The sequence below is a fragment of the Balaenoptera ricei genome, chromosome 6 (assembly GCF_028023285.1).
Source record: "Balaenoptera ricei isolate mBalRic1 chromosome 6, mBalRic1.hap2, whole genome shotgun sequence".
NCBI classification, from domain to species: domain Eukaryota; kingdom Metazoa; phylum Chordata; class Mammalia; order Artiodactyla; family Balaenopteridae; genus Balaenoptera; species Balaenoptera ricei.
Window position 1 is genome coordinate 56,693,461 of NC_082644.1, and position 23,459 is coordinate 56,716,919.

Genomic DNA, 23,459 nt, shown 5'->3' on the forward strand with positions numbered 1-23,459 from the left:
TATAGTACGAAGGAAAAAATCAGAGAAAAATAGAATTGCGTAGAATGCCATGGATTTTGAAGTCAGTTTTACAAGTGGTATATGTTTGTGGGGAGAGAATTACAATCATTTTTGGGTTTTCTTTCATCGAGTCAGGTCTTAGGGCTCTATTATATTGAATATAACTTATTTTGGGGGAAGATGAGAAGACATTAGGCACAGCTCGATTTTTGGCAGTTATTTTCCTCTTCTGCTTCTAAAACAATACACAGCTGCCTGAGAGAAAAGCGTCTTACTTTTTTTTCTGTGTCAGAAAGAGGAGAAAGAGAACTATCTTAGAAACATACTTAAAGCACATGATGAAAATGAAAGGTTTTTTAAAAAAACCTTTTAGAATCTATTTCCTTTGTGCCAGGTACCAGATGTTGATGTTGGCAGTGCTTAAGAGGGTCACAGAGCATTTACAACCACTAGGCTGTGGGGAATAAAATTCCAGGTCTGTTGCACCCAAGGTTATTTAAAACTCGTATTTACCTAGTGGTAACTGCTGCAAAAGTACTTTTCCTATCTGAGCCCCTCTTAAATAGGTACCTTAGAAATACATGATCAATGAAATTGCTGCAAAATAGATTTATATTCCAAAGGCTCTTAGCATTACAAAGGTCACTGGTTCCATTTAAGTCTCTTTTTTCAACACGAAAAGCAGATTGCTGTCAACTTTGTTAGACACGATTGGCATTACTTGTGAGCTATCCATTTCCAATTAGAAGCCAGAAGCTGTGCTCCTTTTACATGCATGTGCCAAAAAGGCATTACCCCCCCACACACACACACCCCTATTTAAATGATATTTCCTTAGTATCCTCTAGAAGTATGATTTTGAGAAAAAGCAGGACCCTTTGTGCCTCTCTGCAGAGTTTCTTCTGTGGGTGAGCTGAAGTCCTTTTTGTCACTGATAGGATTGTAGGGGAGGAATGTTTTCCTCCACCCTCTTAGGGTCTCTGGCTGGGTCTGAAAATTAAACTGACAAAGACGTATCTGGAGATGTATAGATTTTTGTTTTTAAACAGGAGAAAAGCATACAAATGTATTTAGTATAAGCTTTACGGGACATGGGAACCTTCATAAGAAAATGAAGACCCAAAGAAACAGACCTGAGTATTTTATGCTAGGTTTTTGAAGAGTACACAGTTGTGGAGGGATGTGGTAGGTTAAGGAGGAGAAGGAAATTGTAGTGAGTTGGGGGAAACCTAGCAAGTCTTGTTTGTGAGGATTCTTTTCTGCATCCCTTTGTGTTCGGAGATAAGATGTTCCTTTCCTCTGGGTATAGGGAGGGCACCCGGCATTATGAGGGTTTTATGGCCTGTTCCAGGGAAGAAGGACGAGGGGAAGTCCTTCCAGCTTCTGCCATTTTCTCAAACTCCTTCAGCTTAAAATGTTCAGCATGCCAGGGTGCTTTATCTTGGTGTTCTGAACTCCATCAGGATAATAGGGTTAGTAGTTTCAATGCAAAAACAGGATTTTGGGAAATAAAGTTCTGAAAAACAAAGCATTCTCACAAGAGAACTTCTTGGTGATCATTATAGATTATTGTTTCTTCTGGGTGTAACACTGGGAGGAGTTAGATGGTGACCTTACTGAGCTTTACCAGAGGATTTAAAGTATTTTTGCTATAGCTATCAATTGAGATTTTACTCAAGAAATTTGAATTTATTCATAAATACAGTGGAATTAATTTTTTCTAGGCTCTACTTCCTTTCTTGTTCCTCCCCAAAAGAATTAGTTTCTTTGTCTGTAGAAGAGGATATTTCAAATAGTTTAGCTGTCAGGAAGAAAGAAAAAAAAAACCTAAAAAACTAGAAGGAAATGTCATGAGTCGTTGCCTCTGGGTGCTGGGATTGTGACTAATTTCTGCTTCCTTATGCTTTCTACACTTTTGAGATTTTCTATAGCTAGAGTATATTGCTTGTAGAATCAGAAAAAAGAAAAAAAATATACACATTTTAGCAGATTTTGATATGCCTAAGGAGTCAAACATTACCCATTCTAATGGCAGACCCTGGAACCTTGGTTCTGGACAATAAAAAAACAAAGCCCTGTTGATGATGGTATAGCTTTCAGAGCCACCTGCCATTTGAATTGGTACATACAGGTGCAGACCACCTTCTCATGGGGGTTTGCTGGTGACCAAAGGAAGCAGTTGGGTTTATAGCTTAAATGGCAGAAAGGGCTCGCCATTGTTGCTGTTACTGCCACGTGCTTCTTTGCCTTCTACCTCCCATGTGTATGTTCTGTGGGCCTATTTTTATTTTGTAACACCCATTCTATATTTGTGCAGTGGAAATGGGTTTACAGGGTGGTGGGGAGAATTGTGTGGGTAATTTCAGAATTTCCTCTATCATGTCTGTATAGGTTAGTGGAGAATGCCATATAAAATAGCATAAAATGAGTACCTGCCTGCCGGGTGGATGCACTTAGGATTCCCTTGTAATTCATACAGTCCTTAGTGTAGTTTTGAATGTTACTTCGAGTTGGAGGAAATTCTTTGAACTGTATCATGTTATAGTCACTTGGAAAAACTACATGGAATGCTAGTGTTTGGACTCAGAAGACTGCTTTGTTACTTTTTAAGTGTGATCTTGGGGCTAGTATTTTCAACCTCTGAACTTTGTTATCTTCATCTGTAAAATGGAGATACTAATAACACCTTCCATTAGGATCATTGTGGGGTTATATGAAAGTATTTTGCAAATCCCAAATCCGTGTATGTTTTATTTATTGACTAGGCTACTTTTGGCAAACTACCTAAATTTCAGTGGAGGTGATTTGGATCAAATCCCTGACTTCACAGCCTAGAGCCAAACTGCGTTTGTCCATTCTCCTTGGAAGAGGGGAGGTCAAAGATGTATGATTTTAATCTTGTTTTTGTGAGAGGCTGTGCCTACTCTAACCCCCATAGCTTCCATTAAAAAACTCAAAGATAGTTATTCATTTTCTTTTCCTAATTACTTGGCAGAAATTTAGAATTAAAAGAGAGAAACTAGTAACAACCAAACTTTGCTTCAACAAAAGGGATTCTTGGGTCCTAGAGACCAAAGAAATCAGCAGGAATGCCCAGGGTGAATTGATGGATTGCAGAGCCTGGCTGGTAATTACTTTCACTGAGCTAAAACATTAACTTAATGCACAGAAGCAAGGCCAGCTGAAAATCAGGATTTGGACTCTTCCCTCCCTCCACCATGGTTATACCACACTTTCCTTCTGGAGGCAGTCTTCTCTTCGGTGGGATAGCCCTTCTTCCCTTCCTAGGACTTGGCATGGATTTTCATGCCCCACCCTGGCAGACTTGGGTTGTACCCTTTTGCTTTGGTTGTCCTGGGCAACTGTTGGTGGGGACATATGACTGTTAAGCTCAGCCAGCTTTTGGGGTAGCAAGAAACCCCAGTTCCTCAAGAGTTTTCAGCTAGATATTGACAGATTTAGCTTATCTTGGGGTTCACATTTCTAGAATTGGCAAGCTTTAGCTTTTGGACTTTTGTGACACTTACCAGGTAAGCACGTTGTTGATTGTTAATAACTTTCTTGTGTGTTGGAAATGATTGTCCATAGGACATTTAGTGACATGATTATTGAGTGATATGTGTTTGCCGTGGGTCTGGAGGGGCATGTGTATATTCTGTGTATATTTTCAGGTGATTGTCAAATCCATAGTACTTGAGAGCATATTTACTCTACAATGCTCTCAGCCTCAACCCTTCTATTATGTAATGAAAAAATTGTGTAACTAGAGAGATGAAACCATTTCCAGCTCATTAGCACCATGAGTGGACTTGAACTCAAGTTTTCTGACTTCAAGTTTATGGGGATAAGACTAGTAGCTACCTTATGGGATTTAGAGAGAATTAAATTTTAAAAAATCTAAACTGAGGGTTAGGAACAGTGACTGATGCAGAAAAAGACTTAACAAATGAAAGCCACCATCATTGTTATTATCATTTTTACTTTTTATTATTTTTCTCGTTACCACCACCACCATGTTGTGTAAGATTGTCAAGCAGTTCTTTGGTGTGTGCCAGGTTGGGGAACCCCACCTTTTGCTAACAAACTGAAGCAAGTACTCAACTTATGGCTCTATTTAAAGAAAATTGCACAAGGTTTGACACTTGACTTCCATAAACACCCACGGAAAGCATTGGTAGAAGATAACTGAATGATAATTTGCAATCCTAATTTTGAATTTTGTGTATTTTGTGTGTATTTATGGGTTGATTATATTTCTAACATAAAAAGATTTGTCAAATGTGATTCTGTCCAAGTACACCCTCCTGAAACAGCAGGGATTCCCTGGAACCATGGTTCATTGTTCAGCAGTCTCCTGTACTACTTTGTTTCCTTAGCCATCTACATGGAATATGTAATATTTCAAGCATTTAAGTTTCCTAATCCTGTCAGCACAGGGCATTACGTTGGAAGACTTTAGTTATGAAATCTATTCTGACATAATTGTTTAAAAGATCAGACTTTTGAGGAATTTTTTATGACATGGGAGTATATTCACAATATGTTAGTTGAAAAGAAATGGCTGCAAAGCTATAAATAGTATGACCCCAACTTTGTGGCATATAAAAAGGTATATACATGAAGAAGAAATACTGGAAGGAAATATACAAATGAGTAATAATAGTGTTATCTATTCTCTGGGTAGATTAATAACAAATATGTTGATTAATAACAAATATGTTTTAAAAATTTTTACAAATAATTTTTAAACTTTCTTTGAATTACCTGCAACTCACTTATACTTTGTATAAACTATTTTAAGAAGAAAGAAATTGTCAGTTGTGTCTTGGTAGGATAGTGTTTGTTTAATGCCATCCTGTGTCATACTAGTTTAACTCTGTGTTTGATGTACTTGCTGTCTCGCAGGCAGTGTAGCTTAGGAGAAAGAGTGCGGACTCTGGAATCAGGTGGGCTTGGGTTTCCACCCCGTTGTCTTCATTTAAGAGTTTCCGGATTGGGGAAGTTGCTTCTCTGAGCCTTAGTTCTGGTTAAATAGGGGATGCCATCTCCTTGGCAAGGTTTCTTAATTCTGAAAGTGGCTTGCTCTTGTAGGTGCTCAATAAATGCTAGTCCTTTTCTCCTCCCAGCCATTACCCTTACTTCCCCAAATTCCACAAGGATCAGTTTGGGGAATAAAGGAACTTGGAAAAAAGTTTTAGTTTCATACTAACATTTTCGGTGGTTTGCCTTTTTAATCATCTTTTTACTGTAAAAGTCTTGGTTTCTGTAAGTCTCACATCCTGGGGAACCAAACTCATGACAATCATGAAGTGTCTTACTTCAAAGGGTGAGAAAACCGAGCAAACCAAAATTGTGATGCGCTCTCTGGAGCAGTGTGTGTGAGCATATCAGCCTGGGAACGCTGAGTAAGAGCCTCACCATCCACTAGCCCCTGGCAGTGATGCGGAGGGTGTGACGAGGACTCTGGGGCTGAGGTAGGGTTTGTAATTGCATGGCCGTCTGGCCTGCCCCGAGCATTCTTTTCCCTTCCAGGATTCCTGTAATTGTCATCAGATGGCTCAGTCTCCCAAATGTTTCCGGTATTGCAGTGACTTCTGGAGTGTGTTTAAGGAGAAAAAAAGGCCAGAATTAGCAGTCATCATTTGTTTGTGTCTGTTCTGTTGTGTGTGATGCGTACAGATCAGACATCTCTGGAGTATAGAGAAGTCCGTCAGATGTACAGTCCTTACCATCTTCTCTAGCACCTTCCTGCTTCTTTTGCTGATTCTTTTCCACCTGCACTGCTCTAAAGGAAAACAAAATTGAGGAAAGATGCAGGAGGTGGCCCTGTTTTCAGCTGTAGTCCTTTATTCTTTTGGTCTCTTTACTTCTGGGGACATTTATAGAACATTGCATCTTTCTTGGAGTGCAAGCCTCCAGGAGGTTAGGAGCTGGACAGTGAAGAAGCCCTGTGAAGTATGGTTCAAAGTCTTGGCCATGGAGGAAAGGAGACATTTGAGATAGACCTTGAATTTCAACTGATAGAATTTGAATGACAGAAATGATAGCATTAATTGGCAAAGCAGCTGTTAAGGTGGAAAGAACAACCCAATAGCACAGTGATAGAAAAGGTGAGATGTGTTTGGAGAGGAGTATAGGATGCAGGTGAGCTTAAAAATAAGAAAAACTTTGTAAATTTGCATTCATTCTTTGAAGGGGGTCAGCCTAATGATTCCAATTTTAGACTGAATGCTGTCTGTAAAGATAGAGAAGGAATGGCTCACGTCTTCAAAGTGGGTCCCATTCTGAGTATTTCAAGGTAGTAGTTGAATTTTCCTTCATCATAAGCCTGTAACTGAAAACCTAACTCTAGGAAGATACCTTGCATGGGGGTAATTTTTTAATCAGGTAATCTGTAATTTGACCTTGACTGCTTTTCTAGGAAGGGAAAAATTGCCTAAATGAAAAAGGACAGCTAATTTTCTTTTGAGATTTTTTTTTTTTTTTGATGTGCAGACCATTTTTAATGTCTTTATTGAATTTGTTACAATATTGCTTCTGTTTAATGTTTTGGTTTTTTGGCCCCGAGGCATGTGGGATCTTAGCTCCCCGACTAGGGATCGAACCTGCGCCCCCTGCATTGGAAGGCGAAGTCTTAACCACTGGACTGCCAGGGAAGTCCCAAGGACAGCTAATATTTAAAAAACCAAAAATGGAGTGATCGCCACATCTAACCACGTGTGTTTTTTCCACCCCCTCATTCCCTAAGCAGAGCCTGAGTAGAGAGGTGAGGTTGGATAGGATTGCTCAACTAGATCATTTTGGGAAGCGGAAAATTGAACATAACTGAAACAGTTTCTTCTGATTCATGCTGTTGGCTGAGAAATTGTGCTTTTTAAAAGCTACTTTGCTTTAGTGGCTCTTATTCACCAAACCAGTGAAATAGTTCATTGCACTCTGGTGCCCCTGTTTGTGTAGTGGTGGAGCGTTCTCTAAACTTACAGGGACCCAGCTCTAGACAGTCATGTGAACTATTTCACAGTTGTCATATGGATCTTTTACAATAATTGAATTAAATTCTGATGCCTACCCTAAAACCCATTCTACCTCTTTCTTCGGGCATGGGAAATGGGAACAGCAAAGCCCTTAATCTTAGCAAGGATCCAAGATAGCTCATGATTAATATAAAATCTCAAGTCATGATAATTTCATCCCCCTTAGCAGTGATTGGTCTGATAGCAGGCATGTGACTAAGTTCTGGCCAGTAATTTGTAAGAGGAAGTCCTCTGGACAAGGGGAGTGAAAGTTACCCATCTGGAATGAAAAACAGATTCCTGCTTGGAGTTTGTCAGTGATGCTTAGTGAGGCACCGAGCAGACATGGGGATGAGCATGGCAACAGGAAAGGCAGAGCTGGTGTCCTTGACACCTAGCCCAGGGCTGCTACTTCTGAATACTTGTTCTGTGAGAGAGCTAATTGGTTAAGCTCTTATAAACTGGATTTTTTTTTTTTTTAATTTATTTATTTTTGGCTGTGTTGGGTCTTCGTTTCTGTGCGAGGGCTCCCTCTAGCTGCGGTGAGCGGGGGCCACTCTTCATCGCGGTGCGCGGGCCTCCCACTATCGTGGCCTCTCCTGTTGCGGAGCACAGGCCCCAGACGCGCAGGCTCAGCAACTGTGGCTCACGGGCCTAGTTGCTCCGCGGCATGTGGGATCTTCCCAGACCAGGGCTCGAACCCGTGTCCCCTGCACTAGCAGGCAGAGTGTCAACCACTGTGCCACCAGGGAAGCCCTAAACTGGATTTTTTAATCACCTGAGGCCAACCTCATTTCTATCTCATAAGATATTTATACTTTTATCATGCCCCTTCTAGTATTTTCCCTTCAATTTGGAAAGTAGTTCTTGTAATCTATAACTTAAATCTCACTGTATATCATTTAAATCAGTGGTCCCCAACCTTTTTGGCACCAGGGACCAGTTTTGTGGAAGTCAGTTTTTCCATGGATTGGGGGTGTGGGATGGAGGGGCTGGGGATGGTTCAAGTGGTAATGCGAGCGATGGTTCAGGCGGTAATGCGAGTGATGGGGAGCGCGGCAGATGAAGCTTCACTCGCTTGCCCGCTGCTCACCTCCTGCTGTGCGGCCCGGTTCCTAACAGGCCACGGACCGGTAGCGGTCCGGATGTCGGGGACCCCTGATTTAAAGTAGTTTCTGTCTCAAGACATGAGAGGCAAGTACCTCTTTTTGGTGGGAAACTAGAACTGACCCTTCCCAAAGCAAGTGCACTGCTGCCGGTGAAGTCATCTTGTGGGCCATCTTGTTTTCACCACAGGTGGTACCTTGGTGAAAGGTGTGATGGGACAAACATGTTTGAGTTTGGTTTGTATCAGTTCATTTTGTTTCTGTTGTTTGTAAATTGGGTACTGTTTGCTTAGGCAACTTATTTCTGCTTTGGATTGTTAAGATTGGTAATAAGAGAAAGAAATAGTCTAAAAATACATTCTCTCGCAAGGTTATTCAGTTTTTAGTTGGTGTTTCTTTGGCCTATAAGGTTTGTGTTGGTGTCTGACTTCGTTGAAAATTCTTTTATGATATTTAAGCTATTCCTTGCAGTATATTTTCCCTTTTAGTAAAGAAAACTTACTTTCTTTGCTAAGATGAACTATCATTAGGACTGCTTGGTATTGAGAATATTTCTCACTTAATACCCCTAATGAGATACAAATGTTCTAAATGTGTCCTTATGAGTTGATTATATTTAGAGAGGAATCTACTTATTTTAGTTAACCAATCCCATTGCTTTCATATCGTGCATCCTTATTAGGCTCTCATGTTCCTGTTCCATATGGAGTTCCTTGTGACATCAGACCTCAGCAAGCGGTGTTGTTACCTTTCAGGGTCAGTGGTACTGAAAACGTTGATGACTTTTGTTGGCTCTATGTATCTTGTTTTTGTTTTTGTTTTTGGCTGAGTTGGGTCTTTGTTGCTGTGTGCGGGCTTTCTCTAGTTGAGGCAAGTGAGCACTACTCTTCGTTGTGGTGCATGGGCTTCTCATTGTGGTGGCTTCTCTTGTTGCGGAGCACGGGCTCCAGGCGCGCGGCCCTCAGTAGTTGTGGCTCTCGGGCTCTAGAGTGCAGGCTCAGTAGTTGTGGCACACGGGCTTAGTTGCTCCATGGCATGTGGGATCCTCCTGGACCAGGGCTCGAACCTGTGTCCCCTGCATTGGCAGGTGGATTCCCAATCACTGTGCCACCAGCGAAGTCCCTGTATCTTGTTTTTATAGCACTGTTCCTTTTTTATACAGTCATGATAAATAATTCCTTTCCCTATTCTTGAAAAGTGAATTTTATTTCTTAGTTGGTTCTTTTCTGGTATTTATACTTACTAGCATAAAATAATTGAATATTTTTGGACCCCCCCTCCCCTACTTTTTTGGCTCCTTCTGTAGGCTGGGAATGGTCTTCTTAGCTCCTTGGTTCTCTGGACATTGTCCATCTTTGACCTTTTGCCAAAAACCTGAAAATGTTCAAGTAAAACTAACTGGTTACTCTGAGTCATACTGAATCAGGTTTGCCCAATTTCTAGGAGTCAGTGTTTTAAAACCCTTTCAGTGACCATGTCCTTGTACTTTCTAAGGAAAGTAGACAAGTCAGCGAAGAAGTTTTAAAGAACTTGACCTGTGGGGTTACACCTTTTGAGTTCAAATACTAGCCTCAAAGTTTACTCTGCATGCCCTTGGACACATTATATGACTTCCCTATGCTTCAGTATTCTTCTGTGAAATGGAGACTATACTGGTACTTCTGTTGTACCATGAGAATTCTCTTGTGTCATGAGAATTCTTATGAGAAGATTTATGAAAAGCTCATACAGTAGTGCCTGATGCCTACTAAATGTATAGTTGATAGGATAGTATCTGGTTGAATTGTTCAAAGTACTCTTTAAAATCTGTTTCTCCTTTGGCTCTCAGAACCACCCGGTGGAAGAGGAAGTATTATTAGCCCTATATTATAGGGCACAGTGTTAGAATGTAACTTTGTTACTAGTGATAGTATTGTTACTAGTGATAGCTAGATATAATTTGTTATACTTCAGTGTGAATTGGGTCTTGAGGAAGTTGCCCTGTTTTTGTGATGTTATAAATTAGAAGGGCATCAATTCCTATTCCTTAAATCTGTCCCAGTGGTGAGTCAGTTCATTCATTCTAAAGTTACTTATTTATTTGCTAAACAAAGATATTTCTCACTTTGCATGGTTCCAATATGCACAGTTTTCAGTTATTATGGTTAATTAAATAATACTGCCCCCCAACAACACAGTTTAAATATGTTATTATGTTACATTAACAGTGAGTAATTGTATTAAAGTACAACCAGCACATCCTGTTATTTGGTTCATGAACAGACAGCAAAAGGTGTAGCTGTGTTGCCTCCTTGTCTCTCAGAGATAAATTTGTAACTTTTTTAAAAAAAATAAATTTATTTATTTATTTGTTTTTATTTTTGGCTGTGTTGGGTCGTTGTTGCTGGGCGCGGGCTTTCTCTAGTTGCGGTGAGCAGGGGCTACTCTTCGTTGCGGTGCGTGGGCTTCTCATTGCGGTGGCTTCTCTTGTTGCAGAGCACGGGCTCTAGGTGCACGGGCTTCAGTAGTTGTGGCGCACGGGCTCAGTAGTTGTGGCTTGCAGGCTCTAGAGCGCAGGCTCAGTAGTTGCGGTGCACGGGCTTAGCCGCTCCACGGCATGTGGGATCTCCCCGGGCCAGGGCTTGAACCCGTGTCCCCTGCGTTGGCAGGCAGATTCCCAACTACTGCGCCACCAGGGAAGCCCTAAATTTGTAACATTTTATGAAAATGGATAATTCAGAGAGGGAATTGGTGGACAAAGATAAAAGTGCTGCATAGTGCGGCAAAGAAATTAAAAGTGCTAACACTGGAAGTGAAATTTGAGCCATTCATAAATAAAGTTATAGGAAAAGTAGCTGACTACAGGAGTGTAAACCATGCCACTGTTCTAGAGCCTCTATGTATGTAGCAGGATGAGTTCAGTGAAAAGGAACTTGCTCTTGTAAATTAGGAATGTGATTGTGACAACAAGGATGAAAACGTAACAGAGCAAAGGATGCTGGCAGAAAACTTTATATTAAAGAAAACTCCTCAGAGATACTGCAGGACAATGAAAACACAAAGGATAAAATGTTGGAAGCTAATCCACACTTAGACAGGAGTATGCCAATTCACCAAGGTATACAAAAGATGCTCATTTGGTATTTTAAATTATACATTGAGAAGAAGGCAGCACTGTTCAAACTATTCAGACTGCTCTTGATATGTTATTTTAAATAAAACACTTTAATTCTCAAAGTTTCTAATGTTTTAAATTACAGTGTACTAAATGAATGTTTTACTTCGTTCATCTTCTTATCCCTATATAACTGATTTTTAATGTTTTTGACAAAAAAATGTTAAAGGTCATAGAAAAACTATAATTTTTCTATTGATTATTAAGATCGCTCTGCATGGTTTCAGCTTGCACGGTCATGTTTACGGTCTCGTATTACTGTGCAAGGCAAGAGCTGCCAGTATTTATTAAGCCAAGTGGGCACTCTTGTAAGTGGTGGGGATGCAATGATACAGTGATGCCTTATGAAACATCATTCCAACATAGATGTATTGAGTGTCTGCCAAGTACCAGGCTGCATACACACATGTGAATAAAAAGTAGTTCTTTTTCTCGAAGAATCCACATTTCAATTGATCAATGAGAGACAAGATCATTATATCACAACAGATGCAGTTATCAGTAATATGTATAATACATTTCTTTGAATACAGTGATAGGGAGATACCAGACATTGTAAGAGCCTAGAGGAAGGGCATCTAACTTATTAGCCTGGGAGCGTGAGGGTTGGGAGAGCAGGGAGACAGCCTGGAGGACTCAGTAGTTAATATGGAAAAGCTGTGTTTTAAGAGCCAGACAGTGGTAAGAAATTTCTGCACGGAGAGCACAGGACATTTTGAAAAGTTGATTGTTGCTGCAATGTGGAAAGCAAGATATAGGGGACAGATCAGCAATCCTGTAGGCATTGGGAAACCCTTAGGATTTCTCTGTAATTTCTTTTAAATTAAGGTATAATTTATACACAGTGAAACTGACCCATTTTAATGTATCATTTAGTGTGTTTGATCTACGCCCTGTAACCACCCCCACAGTCAAGATGAGGAGCCATTTACACCACGCCTCAGTGCTCCTGAGTGATGAACCCCTCCTTCCGCCCCCAGCCCCTGGCAACCACTGACCTGTTTTCTTTTTCTTTTATTTTTTTTTTAAATTTTATTTATTATTAAAAAAAATTTTTGGCTACATTGGGTCTTCATTGCGGTGTGCGGGCTTCTCACTGCGGTGGCTTTTCTTTGTTGTGGCTCACGGCTCTAGGTGCGTGGGCTTTAGTAATTGTGGCTCGCGGGCTTAGTTGCTCCGCGGCATGTGGGATCTTCCTACCAGGGATCAAACCCGTGTTCCCCGGCATTGGCAGGCAGATTCTTAACCACTGCGCCACCAGGGCAGGTCCCTAACCTGTTTTCTGTCCTTATAATTTTGACTTTTCCAGAATGTGATATAAATGTAATCATCTAGTATGTAACCTTTTAAGTCTTGCTTCTCTCACTTAGCATAATACTTTTGAGATTCATCCTTGTTGTTGAATGTTTAAAAAAAAAAAAAGCCTTTGGGTTTTAAGCAGGAGAATTATCTGTGAGATTTGATGGGAGGGTGGATTTGAGAGGAGGGAGACCAGAGGCTTTCCCTGTAATTTAGCCAGGTGCTGATGGAGGGGAGTTGCAGAGGCAGGGCTTGGTTTAAGAAGTATATAGGAGGTAGAATCAGTCCTAACCCAGCTACCTGATACAGGTAGTAACACAGGAGCAAAGGCAGGTAGGGAAGAGGAGACCCTGCATGTCGGCCGAGTTGAGGGGGTTAGTGTGGGATAATCCTGAGGTGGAGCCCAGCAGGGTGTGCGCACGTGAAGGTGTTGCCTTATCTCCTTCCTTATCCTCTGAGCTTTGCCTGGGTCAAACTTGCTAAGTGCTGACCTTGCTTAGTTAAAGGGCTCCTTTTTTCCTTCATCCCACCACATCATCAGGAGTTTGGTCCCAAGGCCTTGCTTTGTGCTCTGAACTGTAACATGAAGAATGTGCTGTTCATGTAGTAGTATTAGGTAACTCAGTTCATCTTTGGTTGCCCATTGCTTTCCATAAATGGCAGTGTAAATGTCTCTAGAGAAGCTATGGTTTGCTTGGTTCATGGAGCTAGAGGTCAGAGTTCAATAGTCACCATCTAGCCTACCGGCTGGGGACTCTCTTTTGTAAAGATCCTTTTCACCAAAAGGGGTTCTCTTGAACTGTGTTTTTTTGAGGATGCTATTAATACATTTGAACCCGTTTGAACCATATGGGGTGGAAGCAGTGATGAAAGAACATAATATTAGCCATATTTAAGATATGGCAGACTCCCTTTCTGGGTATGCTTTGATTCAGTGAGGATTCCAAGGCCTGCGTTCAGGCTAATGGGAGAATTCTGTGCTTGATTAATAATGCTTATCTCTGGCCTAGGAAGGGAAGCACCCTGAAAAGTGATGGGTAGAGTGTTTGCCCCTCTGAGGAAGAACTTTTCAGAAAGATGATTCACCACACAACTGCTTATACCCAAAAGGTACTGGCTACAAAATTAGACCACATCTGTAATTACAGCTAACAGAGCATTTCATCCTCAGGCAGCTCCGTGTGGTAGAGTATTTCTCTTGTGTCTCACAGATAGGGAAACTGAGGTACAGAGAGGTCAAGTAGCTTTCCCAAAGTCAGACAGACTGGCAGAGCTTGAATTCACACCCAGGTAGTCTGGCTCCAGAGTCCGTACTCTTCTATCTACACCATTAGGTCTTTAAAGTTCTAGAATGCCAGCTCTGGGAATTGTTTCATTTCACAGTTAAGAGAGATGGAGTCTAGAGAAGGCTCTGAGGTGACTCACTGAAGATCACAGACGATGATGGAGACAGAACTAGTTTCCCCCTGCCCAGGGCTCTTCCCATTCTTGCACATTTTGTACCTTTGTCTCAGTTGCTTGTCAGTTTCATATTAATGAAGAATAACTTTGCTGACATAGGCAGACTGGCAAAATTTGTGCTTAATTCCTTCCTTTTCCTTGGCCTCAGCTCTCTCTTGTCTGGGAATGTACTAACTGGCTCTCTTCCTGTCCCCTCTGTCACTTTATTATTCCCAAGAGAGCCTGGAATCACTGTTACTGTTCTCCAGCCTGTCGTGTTTGGTCATTGTCCGATCTTGTGCTCTTTCCAGTCTCTTCCCGTTAACATTTGGGGAGAGAAGAAGATGCCCGACCAGCTGGGTGAGAGTTGCATTTTGGGGTGGGGGAGGAGCTAGGACTATTGTGGGATTCACGTTATTGTGGTACAGATCAAAGACCTTCACTGGGGTGCTGACTGTTGTGATTTTGATTCTCCTGCCCCACCTGTACCCACCAGAGCTCACCCCCTCCATTTTCAGTGCAGGGCATCTCACTGTCTGCATTTGGGGTTCAGAGCTAAGACACAGTGCTGATAAACTTGCCCCGTGGAAACTTGAGTACACAGGGCATCTGGGACAGAAAAGGACGCTCTTGCCTTGACAGTTTACATGTCATACTTTTTGTAATTTTATTTTGAGGAGCCAAAATTTGGGGGATAAGTTGATTGTCTGTGACATTTGTAACCTTTCTTTAAAGAAAAGTGCCTCTTGTAGGCTTATTCAAGTCGAGAGACTGATGTTTTTCTTCTGTTTTTTCTCTATTCTTTCTTCCTTTTCTCCTTTATTCCCTCCCTTCCTTCTCTCCTTCCTTGTATAGTGGGTTCTTGTATGTAAAAATATAGCTCCTGTTCTAGTCTCTTCCATCCACCCAACCCAGGAATGAAGTTGAATGTTAACGCATTATGGTCACCATTCTCCTGTGGCTTACTCTTTCTCCACATTTACTGTAATTAAAAATGCCCGTCTCAATTTCAACTTAAAATACCTGAAAAGACTCCTTGTTCTGTTAAGAGAAAGCAAATTTCCCCAGGTAAGTTCCCATATGTTTTCTGTAAAAACTGGCACACGCTTTCTTTGTATTTTACCCTTGTCAAATGAGATCCTTATAAGAGTAATCAGTGAGTCTAAGCCTCTCATCTCTTTTTGCCTATGTTTTCTTGGGTAATTTTAACTCTTTTTGTGCCGTCCAGGAAAGTTTGCTTCTTCTTGTCTGGGATTCCTGAGATTGCCCTCAGGTGGCCCTTGAGCTCTGCAGTTCTTCTGAATGTGGGGCTTGTGCACAGAGGAGACTTTTCCTCCAAAGCCCTGGGAAGGGCCCCAGCAAATGTGTTCTCAAGGTCATTTCTTTTTGTAAAGGGTGCATGTGTTTTTGCATGCTCTCTCTTAAAGAGGGTCCCCCAAAGTGTGTAAGCTTTAGACCTTACCTCACCTGCATCTCCTTGAGTTGTTCCTTTCAAGAAATACATAGCAAGAGCTTCTATCACCTGAATTAGTCACCTGATCCAGTTACTTTCTCTGGCCTTCCAGCTGCAGTGTAACTTCTTTCAGTTTTTCTAATTCTGGCCTCTGAAAACGCAGAGCAGCTGCTCATCCATCGTGTCAATCAGGAGGTGAAGGCCTCAACAAGAAACGTTGCTGGAGAGATATCTTAGGGCTTGGGTAGTCTAGTCCTACGTTGCAGCTGGCACAGGTTAACCTTAACTAGAGGAGAGTTGGGTTTGGCAAAGGTGAGTTTAAGGTTCTAGTTCTTCATCTCTAATGTGCAAGCACATTCCCTTTTCAAAAAATACACCAGAAAGCTGTCTCTGTGAAATGCTTTGTAGCACAAGCACACACACACACAAACCTTACTCCACCTCTAGGAGTGACCGTCATTCTTCTGGTCTCACAGGCCTGAACACCCGAGTGATCTTTTTCATCCTGTTTTCTTCCCACTCCCATCATTTGCCACAACCTGGAAGTTGACTGTTTTAGTGTGCATTGTCTCTTGGAACTATCCCCTCCCTCCTTTAAAAAAAAAAAAAAAAAGTCTCATGACTACTGTTGAGTTGGATGGGAGAGATGGTTTATAAAGTGAACAATCACTCTTTGGCTCCTTTTCAGTCTCACTGCCATACCACAAGCTGGCTGCAGTAACTGGTCAGTTCACCTTCAAGCTCCCTCCAGGACACTCTACTCCTTGGGATTGGAGGCTTTTAAAAACATCTCGTTGTCACTACTCAGCCCCCAAACTTCATTCATTGCAGGCTCTCTGATCAGAATAAGCCCTTACTTCTCTATTCAGGGACAAGCCCTTACTTCCATATTCAGGGTCCTCCTTCAGAGGAGACCAGCATATCTTTCCACCTCAGTCTCTCCTTGACACTTTTTATATTGTGTTTTAGCCATATCAGTTCCTGGGTATGCCTCCTTTTCTGCAGTCTTTTTCTTAAGGCACTTAATGCTTTGTGCCTTGTAGGACAGTTATTTGTATGGTTGTATGATACTCCAGACTAGATTTAAAAATTTTTGAAAGTGCTTTGTCTTATTTTTAGTAGTGGTAGGTGTTAAGTACTTAGTGAAGAAAGTAGCCCTAGACGATTACAGAGAACTGCACAAGCACCCTGCCAGGCACGCTAAACCCTAATTACCTGTCTTCCCTACCACACCCGGAGCTGGACTGAAAAGATAATCACATTTGTTTCTTATTCCTGTGATGCTCTCCTCCATTCTTTGCATAGGATTTTTTTTTCTTGTTTTAACCAAAAATTTTGATTTTTTTGTCAAACTCACTAGAAAAAGGAAATCGGATGCTCTTCCACTATTAGTTGAGGTGTACTAATCCCTTTGTGTTTGAAATTTTTAATTATTAAAAAAATCTTCCAGTGCTTTAATATATCTGTCAAGAAACCTTTAAAAATTTTAAATGAATTTTAAAATTTATATATGGAAAATTTACTTTTGAAAATTTACTCATGGCTAATTGGGCAGTTGCATAACTAAGATTAGTAGTGATTGCTCTAGTTTTAAAAACAGCAGTGATATTTCATTTGAATTACTTTTAAAAGACATTTCTAGATAACATGGAAGGAAGGTGAATATAGTAGTGGTTTAAATAAGTAGGGGTTTAATTTGTGAATTAATTTTTAATTTGAATTTGTTGTATAGCTATTACAATCAAGTGCTAAGTAGATAATGTAAAGCAGTGCATAGTGTTTGAAGCTTTGATCAACCTTACCAAGTAGATCTTAAATCTAAATCAGTATTAAAAGTGTCCTAAATGGTATAATTGTTTCATTAGACAACCTGAGTTTTGAGTAAATTTGTAGACTCTTGAACCTTGTAATATACCAAGAGTAAGCTTAGATATAACAAGCATAAATCATTGTGATTTGCATAATTTATCTCTTCTGTGTAAATATTGTACTCAGATAGTAAAACTGCTGTCCTAGAAATCAGATTTTGATTGTCTGAGTATTTGTGGGGTTAGAGGAGGTTTTCGGGTTATGTTTGTGTTTAGATTTACTTTCAATGATAAGTTAAGATTTATGGTGAGCAATGTGCAGAATGTTTTATTTACTTTTTCCAAGCTTATGAATAAAAGCAACTTCTGAATCTGATCTTTAGGAACCAAGTTCAGGAAATATGGTATAATTCTATTTTGTTTTTTTAAAAAATAAATTTATTTATTTTGTTTTTGGCTGCATTGGGTCTTTGTTGCTGTGCACGGGCTTTTCTCTGGTTGCGGTGAGTGGGGGCGACTCTTAATTGTGGTACATGGGCTTCTCATTGCGGTGGCTTCTCTTGTTGTGGAGCATGGGCTCTAGGTGCGTGGACTTCAGTGGTTGTGGCACGCGGGCTCAGTAGTTGTGGCTCATGGGCTCTAGAGCACAGGCTCAGTAGTTGTGGCGCACCGGCTTAGTTGCTTCGTAGCATGTGGGCTCTTCCTGGACCAGGGATTGAACCTGTGTCCCATGCATTGGCAGGCGGATTCGTAACCACTGTGCCACCAGGGAAGCCCTATTTTGTTTCTTTTAATTGTGCCTTATCTCTGTTTATTTGCAAGTTGGGTATTTAAGATATTAACATATTTAATACCCTGTGATTGGATATATTTAACTTTCGACTTGACTCATGCTTTTCAGATTTTTGGACTCTGAAAGCAGGAGCCACATAAGATCTGTCTTTTGCTTAAAGTACTAACTGACTACACTCTGATGTTTCCATTACATGAAACACACACCCCTGGTTTACTGCAGAGAAAAGGCTTCTAAGAATTAGGCGTGCTTCACTTCTCTGACAGACTGTTTACTTCTTTATTCATCCATTAATACATAAATTCATTTTTTTCCAAAATATTTATCAAATTTATATGATGTGCTATGAACTATAGCAGGTGTAATGCTGAACAAAACAGAAACATTTCTTTTCTTGCGCTCAAAGTACCTTAGAGTGTAGTAGGGGAGAAAAATATGAAACCAGGCAACCATGGTACCATGTGATAAATGCCCTCGAGCCCTAAGCCCAGGGTTCCATCAGCACACACAGGAGGAGTGAGTGCCAGAGACGCCCTGGAGGAAGTGGCATCTCTGCCTCTTTACTCTTCTAAGTTAGCCAGATGAAGTGGTCTAGGAAGAGTGACTAAAAACAGGGAACAGCTCTGATAAAAGCCCAGAGTAAAGAGAGAACTCGGCACGGTAGAGGGACTAGTATGTTAAAACTTTAGACAACCAAAACTCAGATCACCAGAACTCTCTCATTTTGGATCAGAACATTTTTCTTTTGCAGTTTACTTTGATGAGGAGATGAGAAATGATTACAAACTTACTGTATGAGTCCCCATCCCTTATAACAGAAATAATTATTTTAGAAAATTTGAATTATATGTAACTACCAAAAATGAAAAATCATTCATAAACATTACCTAGAGATAACCTTACTTGTCATTTTGTAACTCTCATTTCAGATTTTTTCGTATGCATCTTTAATTTTATAAAATTGAAATGATACTGAATATGCTATTTTGCAACTGATATTTTGCAAAAGTCACATTAGTGGTCCTTCATACCTTTGGGTTACTTGTAAAACATGCATTTTTAATGGCCGTATAGTATTCTGACACGAACCGTTATTTATTTATAGAACCCCTATTATTGGAAATGTAGGTTTCTAACTTTTGGCAATTTTAAATGTTGTTGTGATAGAATGTATTCGTATTTAAACTTTTGATTAAGTCTATGATTATTCCCCTAGGGTAATAAAAAGGTATTTCCTTTCTTCCATGCCCCTGCTTTTTTTGTAGATATGAACTGCTCGTTTATCACCAACACCCCTGAAAAGCATTACAGCTCTGAGGACATGAGGGCTTAAATCTTTAGATCTTTGGCATTTAGACCAGTGGTTTCCAAGACACCTGCTTGAAGAGCACATTTGGCAATGATTCCCATTATATCCATACAAGTAAAAGCATAAGTTACAATAGATGTTATTGTGGCTGGACATGCAAAGTAAGACTAGTGTTAAATGTTGATAAAAATGTGAAACTATTCTATCCAATTTTTTTAGAGTACTCACATGTCTAGAAATGTTTTATCCAGAGAATTTTTTTTTTTTTTAAACAGAGGAATTAAATCTCTTTTAGGGAGTGTTCTTTAACTGCATGATTAAATAAACTTCTGGTCTGTGATTCAGAATATATCTTATTAGATAAATACCTCTGGAATTAAGAACCAAAGGAAAAACGGAATTGTTTCTAAAGTCAGCATTTTTTCTTAAAGATGTCAAGAGGGAGATTTTGCATAGAACCAAGTAGGAGATGCTAAGAATAGGAACCACTGGGGGTTTTATATTTTGTAGATTTTTGTACTGTTTTAGTGCTGAAGTCCTATTGTCTTCATTTGCTCATCCTGTGTCTACCTTAGACTTGAGCATCGTACTCTATAAATACCCCCTCAAAAAAAAAAAAGACTTAAAAAATAATGGATTTATTGAGATATAATTCACATACTGTACAGTTTACCTACTTAGGATGTTTTTACTGTTTCAGCGGTTTTTAGCGTATTTGGAGTTGTGTAACCATCACCACAATCAAATTTAGAACATTTTTATCACCTTGAAAAGAAATTTCTACCCTTTAACTATCACGCCCCCCCCCCCCCCAACACACACACAGACACTGCCAATCCCCTGCAACTGTGGAGAACGGATGTACTTTCTGTCTCTATGAATTTGCCTATTCTAGACATTTCATACAAATGGAATCTTAATATATGTGGTATTTTGTGCCATCTTTCACTTATATTTTATTTGTTTATTTTTAAATCTTTTTAAAAATTTATTTATTTTTATTTTATTTATTTTTGGCTGTGTTGGGTCTTTGTTGCTGCACGCGGGCTTTCTCTATAGTTGCAGCGAGCGGGGGCTACTCTTCATTGCGGTGCGTGGGCTTCTCATTGTGGTGGCTTCTCTTGTTGCGGAGCACGGGCTCTAGGCATGCGGGCTTCAGTAGTTGTGGCATGCAAGCTCAGTAGTTGTGGCTCACGGGCTCTGGAGCGCAGGCTCATTAATTGTGGCGCACGGGCTTAGTTGCTCCGCGGCATGTGGGATCTTCCCGGACCAGGGCTCGAACCCGTGTCCCCTGCATTGGCAGGCGGATTCTTAATCACTGCACTACCAGGGAAGTCCTTTCACTTATATTTTAAAGATTCATCCATCTTTTGCCAAACAGTACTCAATTATATGTAGTATATGTCACATTTTTTGTTTATCCATCTATCAGTTGATGGAACAAATACTTTATAATGTCTAAATGCATTTGGGTAGCTTTGTATTACAAAGGCAAAAACTAAGAAGTGAAGTTGCAAGATTCCAAATTGGAGATGCCTTCAAAGTTTGTTAGTGGTGAAGGAATATGTAAATAAGTTTAGAATTAAGTTCACATGGTTGTTTGGTCTAAGGAAGAATATCCTATCCATCAGTACATCGTGTCAGTTCTACCTGCATCTGGATACTTCTTAAACCTGCTCTTGTCTCCATATGTCTGGTAAATTATCTAAGCAACATCTTTTGTTTGGCCATTGCATTACCACTACCATCCCCTAAAGCAGGCAAAAAAGGGGCATTTCTAAAAATGTCATTTTCTCTCAGGAGTCCGAAGTCCTTAACATGGGCTGCCTGGCCGCCTCACATCAGGCCCCTGCTGCCTTCCCCCACCCCTCCTATTCTATGGTACTGATTTTGTGTTTAACAAAGGATAATGGAGTCCTTTCTGAAGTTCTTACCTGGGTACCCTCAACTTCAGCTTTCATCACTTCAAGAACTGGGTGTTAAGGACCCCTTTTGGAGCCTGGTGAAGTAGAAAGATCTCATGAGCTCTGGGGTCCACTGTGTATCAGAAACGTGCTTGTTTCCTTTCAACCTCTTTTGCAAAATAGAGATGATACCTTGCAAGTTGCTGTGAAGGTTAAGGAGATATTATGTGAATGTATCTGGCACATAATATGTGCTCAGTAAACTATGTCCTTTTCATTTGGATTATTACTCGAATGTAGTGGTTTAGGTGAATTTGATATCCTCCCCTTCTCTTTTTTTTGCTGAAAAGAGGGATCGATACATTATGATGATTACCTGTAGTTTAGGGTTTTTTTTTCTTCTAAAGTCCGTAGCTTTGTTTCTGAATTCTGGTTTTGTGAAGACTCTGGAATTTTATTAGTGCTTTAAAACCTCTGCCAACCAGCAGTACTTCCTTGGGTCCCTGCCTATAAAAAGACAATCTATCATTTATTTCCTTTTTTTCCTAAAACATTTACGTGTCTGTATCTTTATGATTTCCTCATTACGTGAATAATTATTGTTCATTTAAAAACCAAGAAAATTCAGGAAATAGAGAAATAGGGAGAAGAAGATAAAATTAAGTTGCAATCCAATTACCTGCTGTGGTCATTGTGGTTTATGGTTTTCTAGACTTTATTCTTTGCATATACACATATATGTGCCCATAGTTTTTGAAAAAGAAGTTGGATGTTTAATTGCTTTCTCTACTTGCCAATGTAGGTATTTTTCATTGTTAATATCACGGTTGTTATACAATTTTCTATGGCCTCATAGAAGGCCATTGTATGGGAGGACCGTGATGAGTGTCACCAGTCGTCTTTGAATGGATGTTTAGGTTTTATCTAACTTCTGGTCGTTATAAACAGTGCTGGCTTTGATTTTGAAGTCATGATGATTCTGATACGCTTTTTACCTCCTGAGTTAACAGTTCTCTTGAAGTAATTTCCCTGAGGTTTAATGCCAGATCCAGTTCAAACTTGCCCCTCTTAACTTTTCACAGATCGTTTGTAATGTTCTCACCCGTAGGACGTACTCTTTCTCTGTTCATGTCCGTACTTTGCTCTTAATTTGGTGCTAGTTTTCTAATTTCTTCCTATCCCCACCTCCATTTACCTTGACAAAATGGTATATTTTCACTTTGGTGCATACTACTGTCCTATCTGAGCTATAACTTTTGAATAATTATCACTTCATATTGGTTAACATCTCTTTCCCTTTTGCCATGGATCCTTATGACTAAATTTATGAATTTGTTGCCATTATATTTTCCATCACCTCATCTAAAATTGGGGTTTATTTAAATATCTGATTTTATTAATCTAAAAGAGAGTGCTTACTTTCTTCCAAATAGAAGAATCAGTGGAGTGGTTTTTATTGTATAGTTCAATCAAAAGACACATATTTATGCTTTCTTTTGCCTTAAATTGGGATATTCCTAAACTGGGATTTTTCATCCTGGATTGTTTTCCTCCTTTTAGGTCTGTTTTTTTTTTTGGCCTACAGACAGTTAATTATGTCCTTAAGGAGCATTAGCCATTTTAAGTAGTTTTAATAGGAAGCTATGTAAATCATATTGTATATTCAAGAGCCGGGGTTATTAAACTTGAGCATGCATCTGAGTCACGCGATGATCTCATTTAATCACAGACTGCTGGGCCTTACCCCTAGTTTTTCTGATTCTGTAGGTCATGGATACGGCCTGAGAATCTGCATTTCTAACAAGCCTCCAGGTGACGCTGATGTTGCTGGTGCTGAGACCATACTTTGAGATTGGAACACAGGAATCATTTTTGGATTCTCCATACTCTTTGTAATTATCTATAGTCTTTTTCTGTTTACACCAGTACACATGGCAGATATAACTGAGCATATTTTAGTAGAGCTGTCACTTGTTTAAAAAGCAAACAAAACCCTTTATTGGCAAAATACGGAAAGGTTACTGGATACAGAGCTCCAGCCTGGTGTGAGCAAGAACAGTAGGCAAGGCACCTGGAGTCCTATACGAGGGTCTTGGATTGTTTGGGCCAAGACAAGTTTCCTTAAATCTCTTACAGTCTTAGTTTGCTTGCAGGAAAAAAAGTGATTGCCGCTAGACTTC

The 23,459-nt window shown here is 40.1% G+C and overlaps 1 protein-coding gene across 4 annotated transcripts in view; it reads left to right on the forward strand.

The window, feature by feature from the left end:
• The window catches only part of BNC2 (basonuclin zinc finger protein 2), a 413,802-nt gene that overhangs the window by 63,882 nt on the left and 326,461 nt on the right, over positions 1–23,459 (forward strand). The window contains exon 1 of one of the 4 annotated variants that reach the window (XM_059926413.1): positions 23,146–23,171. The exons of the other annotated variants lie outside the window; for them this stretch is intronic. The gene's annotated coding sequence lies outside the window, so the exon portion shown is untranslated. Of the gene's footprint in view, positions 1–23,145; positions 23,172–23,459 lie in introns of those variants that run through there. 4 annotated transcript variants of the gene reach the window in all.